The sequence below is a fragment of the Trichomycterus rosablanca genome, chromosome 14, assembly GCF_030014385.1.
Source record: "Trichomycterus rosablanca isolate fTriRos1 chromosome 14, fTriRos1.hap1, whole genome shotgun sequence".
Taxonomy (NCBI): domain Eukaryota; kingdom Metazoa; phylum Chordata; class Actinopteri; order Siluriformes; family Trichomycteridae; genus Trichomycterus; species Trichomycterus rosablanca.
The window spans coordinates 23,935,444-23,947,720 of record NC_086001.1 but is presented as its reverse complement, the minus strand read 5'-3'; the positions used below and the strand labels follow the sequence as shown (position 1 = coordinate 23,947,720).

Genomic DNA, 12,277 nt, shown 5'->3' with positions numbered 1-12,277 from the left:
GCATTACAACAAGATTGATTTTGACGGGAGCGCTATATCTTTAAATTACCGTAAGTTTTGATTTACGTGTGCGAGTGTTTCCAGCTTCACCGTAATGTGAACAGAACTGAGTGTGACTGACGGTGGAGTTTTTAACAAGACATGAACTTCTGAAGTATTTATTAACTGAAGTCAGGTGTAACGCTGGGTACGGATCAGAATATAGGCTGTAAATCGCTGTTATGATACTAAACAGAAATATAAGAACATGAACGATGTGGAGCGTCACACCTGAAGCTTCTCTAACTAAACTGCAAAAGCAACAAGGACCAGCTTTGTGATTTTAAAAAGAATATCCAACAATAACAAATGACTGAAAAACAAATTAGGTGATTAGACTTAAAACAAAATAGTGTAAAGTTTAAAAACCTGCACATTTTGTTCACATTTGGTTTTTTTTGCATTTGTTTCTTTAAATAGTGAAATAATGTTGATGTTTTTACTCTGCCTACTTCTAATTATCTGATTGTAACATCTAAACATTAACAGCTTATTAGAACTGTACAATGTACTGCTTTTAATAAAGAGTGGGCAGTCTGCTGATGGACCCTTGAGCAAGGCCTTTAACCCTCAATTGCTCAGACTGTATACTGTAACTGTATTGTAAATCGCTTTGGATTAAGATATCTGCTAAATGCTGAAAATGTAAATAAAAAGAAAAAATGTATACAGATCATAATTAAGTTCACCTTATTGGTCCGACCCTCCACCAACCCAGTTTCTTATGTGGCTCCTTGAAAAATGTAATTGCCTACCCCTGATTTAAACCCTGTTTTATGGTACAAGTCACATGGTCTATATTATAAAGTCCGTTTATATTGTCACATTTATAGAATGTATTTAGAAATGATACATCAGAATGTCTTGATATTAACTGTAAACTACAGGTGGTGTACTATCATTATAAAGTGGAATTGTTCTGTGGAAACAAGAGAATTCCTTTTAATAACAATAACAATTCACGTAATCAAGATTATTCCATTTAAAAACAATCTAAATTAAAACTGAAATGGGCTTATATTATGTTTTAGTTTACTTACAATTTAAAGGAAAATCATAATGTATAATAATCAGAAATACAGATAAATCTATAGGTGGGTGTTTCCTCTTATAGTTTTCTTATTGTTCCTCATATACAGTAGAAACTAATTCACACAAATATACATACAGCATTTTACATGACTTAGATTCTTATCATAAAAGCTTTATCTAAGTTCATGTCATTTCACTTTACAGAATAGCCTTTCAATTCCTTGTTTGTGTTTAGGATTAAATGTAAATAACTTTTCTGCTCAGATAAATAGGTGTAGTTTGACTTCACCCATCATGCTTTGTGGCTCCATCTAGTTCATTCGCACACGTTCAATAGATAATGAGCTAGTACTTCACACAAGAAGGTGTGAATGGTTGTCTGATGATTGACCAATGCAGAGTTTTGAACTGGTCTTGGGTCTTTGTCCTCAGCTCTATTTAACACTAGCTTGACTGAAAATCTGAGATCCTTAGGACAAACCCCCTCTTTCTACATAACCATTAGAGCACTATCAGTCCTCTTTTGTCATGCATATGCTTGCAAATAACACACTATTCAACCCACCCCCAACTAATCTATGATTCTGTCTCTTGCTAGCCAGCATGGTCAAACAAAAGTTTGTGCCACAGTTTTCAAATAGTTTCATATATAGTAGTTTTCAAATAGTATTCATATATACATACATATATGTACGCGCACACACACACACACACACATATACAGGGGTTGGACAATGAAACTGAAACATCTGTCATTTTAGTGTGGGAGGTTTCATGGCTAAATTGGACCAGTCAGAGCAGAGTGTGAAGGTTCAATTAGCAGGGTAAGAGCACAGTTTTGCTCAAAATATTGCAATGCACACAACATTATGGGTGACATACCAGAGTTCAAAAGAGGACAAATTGTTGGTGCACGTCTTGCTGGCGCATCTGTGACCAAGACAGCAAGTCTTTGTGATGTATCAAGAGCCACGGTATCCAGGGTAATGTCAGCATACCACCAAGAAGGACAAACCACATCCAACAGGATTAACTGTGGACGCAAGAGGAAGCTGTCTGAAAGGGATGTTCGGGTGCTAACCCGGATTTTATCCAAAAAACATAAAACCACGGCTGCCCAAATCACGGCAGAATTAAATGTGCACCTCAACTCTCCTGTTTCCACCAGAACTGTCCGTCAGGAGCTCCACAGGGTCAATGTACACGGCCGGGCTGCTATAGCCAAACCTTTGGTCACTCGTGCCAATGCCAAATGTCGGTTTCAATGGTGCAAGGAGCGCAAATCTTGGGCTGTGGACAATGTGAAACATGTATTGTTCTCTGATGAGTCCACCTTTACTGTTTTCCCCACATCCGGGAGAGTTACGGTGTGGAGAAGCCCCAAAGAAGCGTACCACCCAGACTGTTGCATGCCCAGAGTGAAGCATGGGGGTGGATCAGTGATGGTTTGGGCTGCCATATCATGGCATTCCCTTGGCCCAATACTTGTGCTAGATGGGCGTGTCACTGCCAAGGACTACCAAACCATTCTGGAGGACCATGTGCATCCAATGGTTCAAACATTGTATCCTGAAGGTGGTGCCGTGTATCAGGATGACAATGCACCAATACACACAGCAAGACTGGTGAAAGATTGGTTTGAAAGTGAAGTTGAACATCTCCCATGGCCTGCACAGTCACCAGATCTAAATATTATTGAGCCACTTTGGGGTGTTTTGTAGAAGCGAGTCAGGAAACGTTTTCCTCCACCAGCATCACATAGTGACCTGGCCACTATCCTGCAAGAAGAATGGCTTAAAATCCCTCTGACCACTGTGCAGGACTTGTATATGTCATTTCCAAGACGAATTGACGCTGTATTGGCCGCAAAAGGAGGCCCTACACCATACTAATAAATTATTGTGGTCTAAAACCAGGTGTTTAAGTTTCATTGTCCAACCCCTGTATATATATATATATATATATATATATATATATATATATATATAAATGTATAATATAAATATAAATATATAATAATAATATATATATATATAAATGTATATGTATAAAGTATATAGAATTGAATATGAAGTATATAGAATTCAAGTATATAAAGTAAGAGATGCATATATGTGTAAATCAGAGATGGAGATCGGAGAAGAAGAAGTTAATGTAAATGACTGCCGTTAATCATTTTCTAATTGCTGATGTTACACATACCACACATGTAGTACACACATTTACACCTCCAACGTGAATGATTTACAACTATTTGCATGGCTGTAGTCCTGTTCTTATGATTCTGAATAAAAGCAGACACACAGATGAGAACAGATCATTTTCATTTTCCTGCTATCCTGTGTGGAGCAAACGGAAACACAATGGCACACAAGAGGACCTATACTGCTTTGCAAGTGTTGGAGTTACTGAATGCTATTGATGACTGCGAGTCAGATGGAGGAGAGGTACTAACTTTGGATGAAGTAGCTCATTCTGACACCGAGTTGAGCTCAGAACTGTCGGCAGATGGGGATAGCAATGGTAAATCCGATGAAGAGCTTTGCAGCCCTCCCAGAAAGAAACGTTTGGGAGCAGAGAACAAGACACCTACACCAAGCTTGAAAGCAAAGGACGGGACAGTTTGGGAGATGGTAGATGCTAAACCCCTTCTGCAGAATGAATTCAGCACAGATGTTACTTTCCATGAGAGAGCAGGACCCACAGAGTATGCCAAGGTAATGTTACTGTTTGTGAGCCTTTTCTTGTGTTTATAAATATTTATTTATTTATTATTTTCCATTTTTCCCAATTGCTTGTGTATGTTTTTTCTTTGTATTGTTTCAGATAAATCTAATTTGTTGTCACATGTAATACAATTTAAGCCAAGCAGAGTGCAGTAAAATAAAAGTTGTATGTAATTAACATTTCAAAATTTTCTTTTCTTTCGTGCAGCGGAGGATAACGAGTAGACTCCAGAGCATGGAGATGCTCCGGATCATCACAGACTGCACCGTCCACGAAGCCCGGAGAACAAACGAATGCTGGAGTCTTTCTGTCAGTGAGCTGATGGCCTTCATAGCAGTTCTGTTTCTTCGAGCAACGCTCTGCCCAATTGGTGCGATGATAGAGTCTTGGTCAGAAAATTATGCCGTGCCTGCAATTAAGGAGACGATGTGCCGTGACCGCTACAAAGAAATCATGCGGTATTTGCGGTTTGACAACAAAGACACCCGTGCTGAACGTGTGAAGACCGACAGATTTGCTGCAGTTTCGGACATCTGGCAACGTTTCATATGTAACTGTCATCTGTGTTACGTATGTGTTGTACAAAGCATGCACCAGGTCCACCGAAAGCAGAAGAGATTTTATACATGGCCTTGCACTGGAACTTCGGCAGCGTTTTATGCTGGGAAAGGTTATGACACAAAAGCAACATCCGTCGCCTGTTCCTGGAAAGACGACGCAGTGTCAGGTGCAGACGCTCTGCACTAGAAACCGCAGCACAAAACAGTGTGGAGTTTGCAACAAGTACACCTGTCGCAAATGTAGAACTGAGAAGAACTGGGTGTGTAATAAGTGTGAATAACATGTATAGCTACAATGACACACACACACATATGTGTATATATATATATATATATATATATATATATATATATATATATATATATATATATATATATATATATATATATATATAGTACCTATAGTTTTGTAAAAAAACATTAAATAAAAAAAAAAAAAAAAAAATAAATTGCAATGTGTCTATTGCTTTTGTATCTACAAAGTGCTCATATATGGTAAGTGGAGCTGATAAACTGGACTGGGAATGTAGAAACAAGGAGGTGGTTTTAATGTTATGGCTGATCAGTGTATATGCAGCATAAAACTCAGGCTGGATCAGGCTGCATACAGAGCAGGGGAGAGCTGGTGTGTTCATTACCATGGCTGTGGGTCATTACCATGATAATGGGTGTTAAGTGGCTCACAACAGGGGAGCGGGGGATCTAGAGGCAAAATTTCCTTGCGCAAAAAAGCGTAACTATAGTCAATCTAGTGTTAAGGACTAAACTCTAGACTTGTAGCTGAGTCACTTGGTAAGAAGGATCTTCTGCACGTTCTTCATTAGAAACGACCTGCTGGAGACACCAGCTTTGTTAAAGTGGCTGCCAGGATTCTAACAGGAAGGTAAAGGGTTTTCTTGTTTGTTTCTTTTACATTTATGTTGCATTTGTTGTTCTTTTTATTTTATGATGTTATTTAATATTATTAGGTTAATATATTCCGACTGTTTAAAATAGCTTTATGCTCATAATTGTGGTGATTTATGAAGCCTTTTTTACTCCCAGCACACCAAAGATTTACACTTGTGAGCTAATTATTAGTCCTGTCATGAACTGGATTAGATTTGCTTGGTGCAGGACTGATGTTGAGAAAGTCAGATCTCTTATATCTTTATTTATATCAAGTTATTTATAGTTATTTAATTATTAATATCTGCAGTATTTATAAGTATTTTATCCTGATGTTCTTTGAATTCAGATTCTCACTTAAACGTGAAGTGAATTTAATGTTTTTATTACTTATTGTGGTATTAATGTAGTAATAATGCTAATGGCTAATGCTAATAGTAATGCAAATAAATTGACTTCTTACTTTGTTTCTGTTGCTTTCTACAGTCTTATCAAAGCATAAACATGAAGAACTTTCATCACTGCTTAGTGTGGGAAGAGTTTTATTAACCAAAAAGAGTGCAGATATACAGTGGAGGATTTTACATGGAATTGTGTCAGTAAACTCTTTTATTTGTAAAATAAACCCTGAAGTGTCACATGAATGCCCATTCTGTTCACAGAGGGAAACAGTTTTTCATGCATTTATGAATTGCTCCAGGCTGCAATCTCTGTTTTACTTTTTACAGGACATTTTTAAATCTTTTAATGTTGGTTTTACTTCCCAGGTTTTTATCTATGGTTTTAAATATGTAAGAAGGGACAGGCACAAGTGCCAACTAATTAATTTTATCCTGGGTCAAGCTAAGATGGCTATTTATATAAGCAGAAAAAACAAAATAGCACAAAGCACTGACTGTGATGCATTAACAATCCTGAAAAGATTTATTAAATCAAGGATTATGGTTGAATTTAACTTTTATAAGAGTACAGGGGACAGTGACAGTTTTGAGAATGTATGGTGCTGTGAAGAGGTTCTGTGCTCCATAGTAGATGAGCAACTCTCTTTCTCTTTATTCTGAATTATTTTGATGTGAATGCTAAAGATGTATTTATTGACTAATTTTTATTGAAAATAAAGGAGTATAAAAAGTCAAAAAAGTCTCTCTCTTTGTGTGTGTGTCTTTATATATTAATAATTTAAATATTAATTTATTATTAATATATTAATATAATATAAATTATTAATATTTTATTCTATTTTATATATTTTTGCACATGTAACTGTTTTGTATATATTTGTTATTTCTTATTGTTATTTTTAATATTTCTCTGTAACTTGCTTTGGCAATACGAATGTCCTTATTTGTCATGCCAATAAAGCTTCTTTTGAGTTTGAGTGTCTCTCTCTCGCGCGCGCTCTGTGTGTGTGTGTGTGTGTGTGTGTGTGTGTGCGTGCGTGCGTGCGTGTGTGTGTGTGTGTGCGTGCGTGCGTGTGCGTGTGTGCGTGCGTGCGTGTGTGCGTGTGTGCCTTTAGGAGAGACACTTTGTTCACAGTGTCGCTAAGTGATTCATGAGTCGATTCGTTTTCAGTCGAAGCGTAAGTTTCTCTTCTCAGTTATCTCTCCGTGTTTACTTTTATTAATTAAATGTCGTGGTTTTAAATAAACACCAGCTACTTCAGAACAGTTTGTGTGACTCTTTTACATTAAAAAGCTTCATTAAAAAGCTTAATTAAACTGCTATTACCACAGATCTGTAACCGAGTCAGACTCGTTCCGTCTAAAAGTTTTCTGACAATCCTAAAAGTTCAGCAGGTGATCCTGAACTAACGAATTTGGTAATGAATAAACTTTTGCCTCTGATTGGCACTGTAACGTTTTCTGTTCTCATCTACATCACAAGTAAGAACCGCTTACGATTTACCAAAGTGAACCAGGAGTTTATATAACGTGCTGATAGAATCGACTCAGATGTGACCGGGTTGAATTATCTTTTTAAAGTAAATATTTCAATCAGCAAAATTACATCGTATGTATGATGCACAACGTTAATGATGTTATTTTAGGTCATGAAGAGCTTTCACTGTGGTTTCTGTACGATGATTGATGAATTTTGATGTGATGGTTGGTGCTTCGTAGCTCAAAGTCTGGATCAATCCACTGAGCTGTTAAGCTTAACATGATCTTTTATATATCACACAATCGAATCGGCTACATTTGGGAAATATCGACCGATCGTCGATAGCATATTTTGATTAAAAATCGGCCGATACCGATTCATAGCCGGTCGATCGTCCCATCTCTAGTCACTATAACTGTTTATTCAGGACTTCAATGAGCGTTACAGCACTTTAGATCGCCTAGTTCCAGAACCCGAACCTCAATGCTGGGACCATACAGCGAGTCTCACATACAAAACAAACTGCAGAGCGTATAAACCTGGTGCTGCATTCTGATTGGCTGAGCTGAATGTCACTCACATACTAGTTCGTTATAGTACTACTACAGCTCGTTATAGTTTATCTGGCCAATCAACAGTCAGAAATATGAATAACGTGTAAATGATTTACAAAACCAGTGGTTTGTAAGTAGGGATGTCCCGATCCGATCTAAATTTTTTTATTGATCGGAATCGGCTTTACTAATCCCGATCTTAAGTTTTACGTCAGCATGTCCGCTGTGTGGAAATAGTTTGAACTGGAAAGTAAAACAAGTCCAACAGCGGTGTAATGTCTGCAATGTGAGCGTTTCACGAGGCGGTGGGAGCAGAGCTGCGTTCATTACTGTAGAATTTTACTATTTATATGTTGTGTGAGTCAAGGATCACAACGGTTTACAAAACAACGTAGTGATGCACTTGCTTAATAAAGAAATAAATACACGCTATATTCACATATTGTCGGGAGCAGAACAACTTTAACAACATTAACTTCTTCTGTTAAGGTACCGAATACCGGACAGCTGGAGTGAAGCACGCAATTTCATGTTCTATGGAAGGCCTAAAGGGTCAAAACACACTCACTTCGTGTACAAACGTCCATCAAACCATTGTCACAATACAAGCACTTTAAGAACTGGCTTTCCTTCATAACAAAAAAGCCTTTCCATTTTATTTTGGTATTCAGGTTTTACTGTAATGCTTTTAAGTAACTTTTTTCTTATATTCAAGTTAAGCTGCTACACAGATTTCTGTTCATTTTTAGTGTATCACTGCATTAAACAGATTTTTTTTTTTCTTTGAATGTAAAGTTTAAAGTAAAACTGTAATTTCTCACTCATTTTGATTGATTTTTCTAAAAATACAAAAACATTAAGCCAATAGCTTGGATGCAGCATTTTTCCCTACAGCACTGCAGAGCTATTCAGTTGTTAAACATATACACTGGATTAATGTGAATAACTGTAATGTACTTGAAGTGTGCACTGTGTGAACAGTATTATCCAGTTCTTATCTAGACAATATCTAGAAAATACAAGTATCGGTTTGAGACTCGGTATCGGATCGGGATCAAAATTAATAATCGGGATCAGTATCGGGAACAAAAAAACTTCCCTATTCTTATTAACCAAAATAACTAACAAAATAAAATAAATAAATAAATAAAGCAGCCAATCCGGGGCCCTCAATTATTTGGAGCCCCTGGGCTGAAGCCGAAAGATCTTTTGTTTTTTTTAAATAATGTTTACTACTTGAAGAGGTTTTGATTGTGAAATAAAATATTAAATGACCAATTTTGTCAATCCTGTTAATTCCCTCATGTGATATTGAAGCTTTCTTAGTTGAATGCTCAGTTTTAATCGAGTACAAAGATGTAGTTTGTCATAATCTTTTGTATCCCCTGTAGGCACCACCCTTTTTCACAGATGAGCCCCTTAATTAGAGTAAGATACATGCATTATTAATATTATTGATAATGTGGTGAAAATTCCTGCATTTTTTTTATATCGCAATATTATCGCAGGGAAAAAAAAATATCGCAATGTCAGTTTTTTCCAATATCATGCAGCCCTAATTTATAACATTATAAATAATCAAATACATTTATAACATTATAAATAATTAAATACATTTATAACATTATAAATAATCAAATACATTTATAACATTATAAATAATAAAGATTGTTAGTAAATGTTAAACTGAGATCTGATGATAAAGTCCTGTACCATGATGCATCATGAATGATTCATTTCTTTAGGTTGTCCACTATGGGAGGCACTCTAGAACTCTCTGCTCGACTCTTTGCTGGATCTCTTCTCTCTGTGAATTTCTCTATACACAATACTTTAATTTTTCTTCTTGAATTCTATGTGTAATCGATCCCTTCTGTTATGTTTGTTTTGTCATTGTACATCGACCTTGAGTTTGCTGAAAGACGCTATATAAGTTAAACTTATTACTATTATTATTATTGTAGTTTGTGTGGTTCTTAACACCAGATCAGCTGCTGTCTCTATTATCATGGCTGAACAGATTCTCACAAGTTGGGGTCGACGGTTTTCTTTATTTGTGTAAATAGAGATTAGAGTCGTTTGCGTGACTGTGAGGGTTTAGTGGTGCTGTTAGTGTTAGTATTAGTGATAGACACAAATACATTCAATAATAAATGTTATTTTTACTTACTGAGTTCATCTTTATCTTCAGGTTCTTCCTTCTTCACAGGCTTCATCTGGAAACCTCCACACTGTTGGTCCTCTGGGGTGAGGTGTTCCTCAGAGGTGACGTGTTCCACAGGGATTAAAGATCCTTCACCTGAAATTCATCAATATGTGAAGAAGAAACTCAACAACTGGAGGAAACTGAAGGTTGTGGGTTTAGTTACCACAAATAAATACTACTTAGATTTAATCCAGACTGGAAGTATCAGCACTTCTACACAGGACAGTACGGTACAGTACAGGTTCTAATCCCACTATCCACATTCTCTTATTATTTCTGCTATACTAACCACACTGTACTGTACTAACATGGCAAATTGCTCCACATTTACTTACAGAAGTAACTTCCATCTTCTTCCTCCTCCTTTTTTATTAGTTTCTCTTGGAATCCTTCATTTTGTAGATCTATGGGGGTGACGTGTCCCTCTTCTGCTGACTGCATTATTAAAAGATCTGACAGACAGACGGACAGATAGACAAATGTACTTTATTCCCTATTAAAGAGAAATCCAGGAATACTCTTTCAGACTGTTTTAACTGTTTATTTTTAATGCTGTGAGGCTGTAAACAGAGTGAAAATGTTGAAACTATTGTGGGACTGAGCAGCATCAGACAGAAAAGACTTCTAATAGAACTTTTTGGGTTGGTTTCACAGACAGGGATTAAGCCTAGTCCTAGACTACACAGCATTTTGAATGGAGATTCTCTATTTAAAGCTAAATGTAGTCCTGGACTATAAGACTTAATCCCTGTCTGGGAAACAACCCTTTGAGTTTGGTGGAAGTGGTTTTGTGGCCCAAAGTGAAATGATGAAGTCTGATGTTCTTTACATCTAGTTTCTCATCCACTCCCAATAACAGTGCTGTACTAATACTTTTAACTTTTACTATAAACCTGTAAAACAACCTGTAAACAAAGCTACAAGAACTCGCTGTTTCTATCAAACATTAAAAACTGTAAACAAAGCTGAAAATGTGACGCGTTTATATCAAAATGTTAGATTTAATAATGAATAAACTCTGAATCCGTTGCAATCCTTTGATTCATCGGTTCAATGAATCGGTTCATCAGTACTGAATCATGTGTGATGCTAACAGTTAGCGGAGCAGCTAATAGTTTGTTTGTTTAAATAAAACTAGAGTTAAAGCTCCTCAAATCCTCACAGTGATGTTTTATTATGAACTCTAGTTTTATTATTAATTAGAATGTGGTTATAATTAAATATAAGGGTTATAATTAAATACATATTTTACTTACAGATGAGGCTCTACAGTACAAACACAGCAGCTTCTTGTTCTTCTTATGATGTTTAATGGCGGTTGGCAGAACAACTTAAGACGCACCAGCGTCACCAACTGGACTGGAGTTGAACAGCAGCTTAGCAGTAAAACATCTCCATTAGCCCTGTATCTCTCAGCTACAGTGTTGGGGGGAACGCGGTACAGTCACGTGATTACTTTTTATCTGTAACGAAGTCATGTAACGCGTTACAGTTACATATTTGTAATGACATTACAGTTACTGTGATGAGTCGTTCTAGAACGAACCGATTCTATTGAACGACTCTTTTGAAATGAACTAAAAGAACCGAGTCGCTCCTCTAGTATAAGGACAAATAATTAAGAAATAAACTTGTTTAATGATGTTAAATCTGATTGGTTCATGGCGTGTATGTTTTAAAGCGGAAACAAACACAGGCACATCTCTGTACAAGAGAGGATTTTTCTGAAACTAAATAAATAAAGTAAATAAATGGAATTTGTTTGTATGTGATTCCAGTATACAGTATTTGTTTGGGTTTAGAATGTAACGTGAAAGTAAAGTAATGAGGAACGAGATTACATTTTCCAGGATGTAATGAGTAAAGTAATCCCATTACAATTTTAGTTATGTAATGAGTAATGAGTAATGGATTATTTTTTGAGTAACTACCCCAACACTGCTGAGGTAGCTTTAGAGAGGACTACAGTCAGTCCTAGACGTTCTTCCAAGCAGTTTCTTAATGTCATGTTTTGTTTTCCAACTCACACATTCACACCAGTAGAAGCTTAAAAATAACACTACAAACCAACTAGGCACAAGAGGATTCATCTTTATACACGGTGCTGTTTATGCTTTTACACTTTAAAACATGAAGAGTTTTTTTTATTACAACAAACACAAAGGCAACAATTAATAATTATAAAAATAAAATAATAATAATCCCTGATAGCACATATACGTCTCAGAGACGTCTGGAAAAGGTCGGAACATCTTAAATGCATCGCGTTCTATTTAAATTGATCTTACTTTGGTCTCATCATCATCACCGCGTTCTACATATTGAACACATACGCATACACGTCTTTTTGACATCTGCATTAAGCAGCGATTTTCACCCGAGCTGCAATT

The 12,277-nt window shown here is 36.4% G+C and overlaps 1 protein-coding gene across 1 annotated transcript in view; it reads right to left on the bottom strand.

The window, feature by feature from the left end:
• LOC134325935 (zinc finger protein 135-like) overlaps positions 1–12,277 on the bottom strand; it is a gene marked incomplete at its 5' end in the record, with an annotated part of 104,801 nt that overhangs the window by 8,369 nt on the left and 84,155 nt on the right. The window lies entirely within an intron of this gene.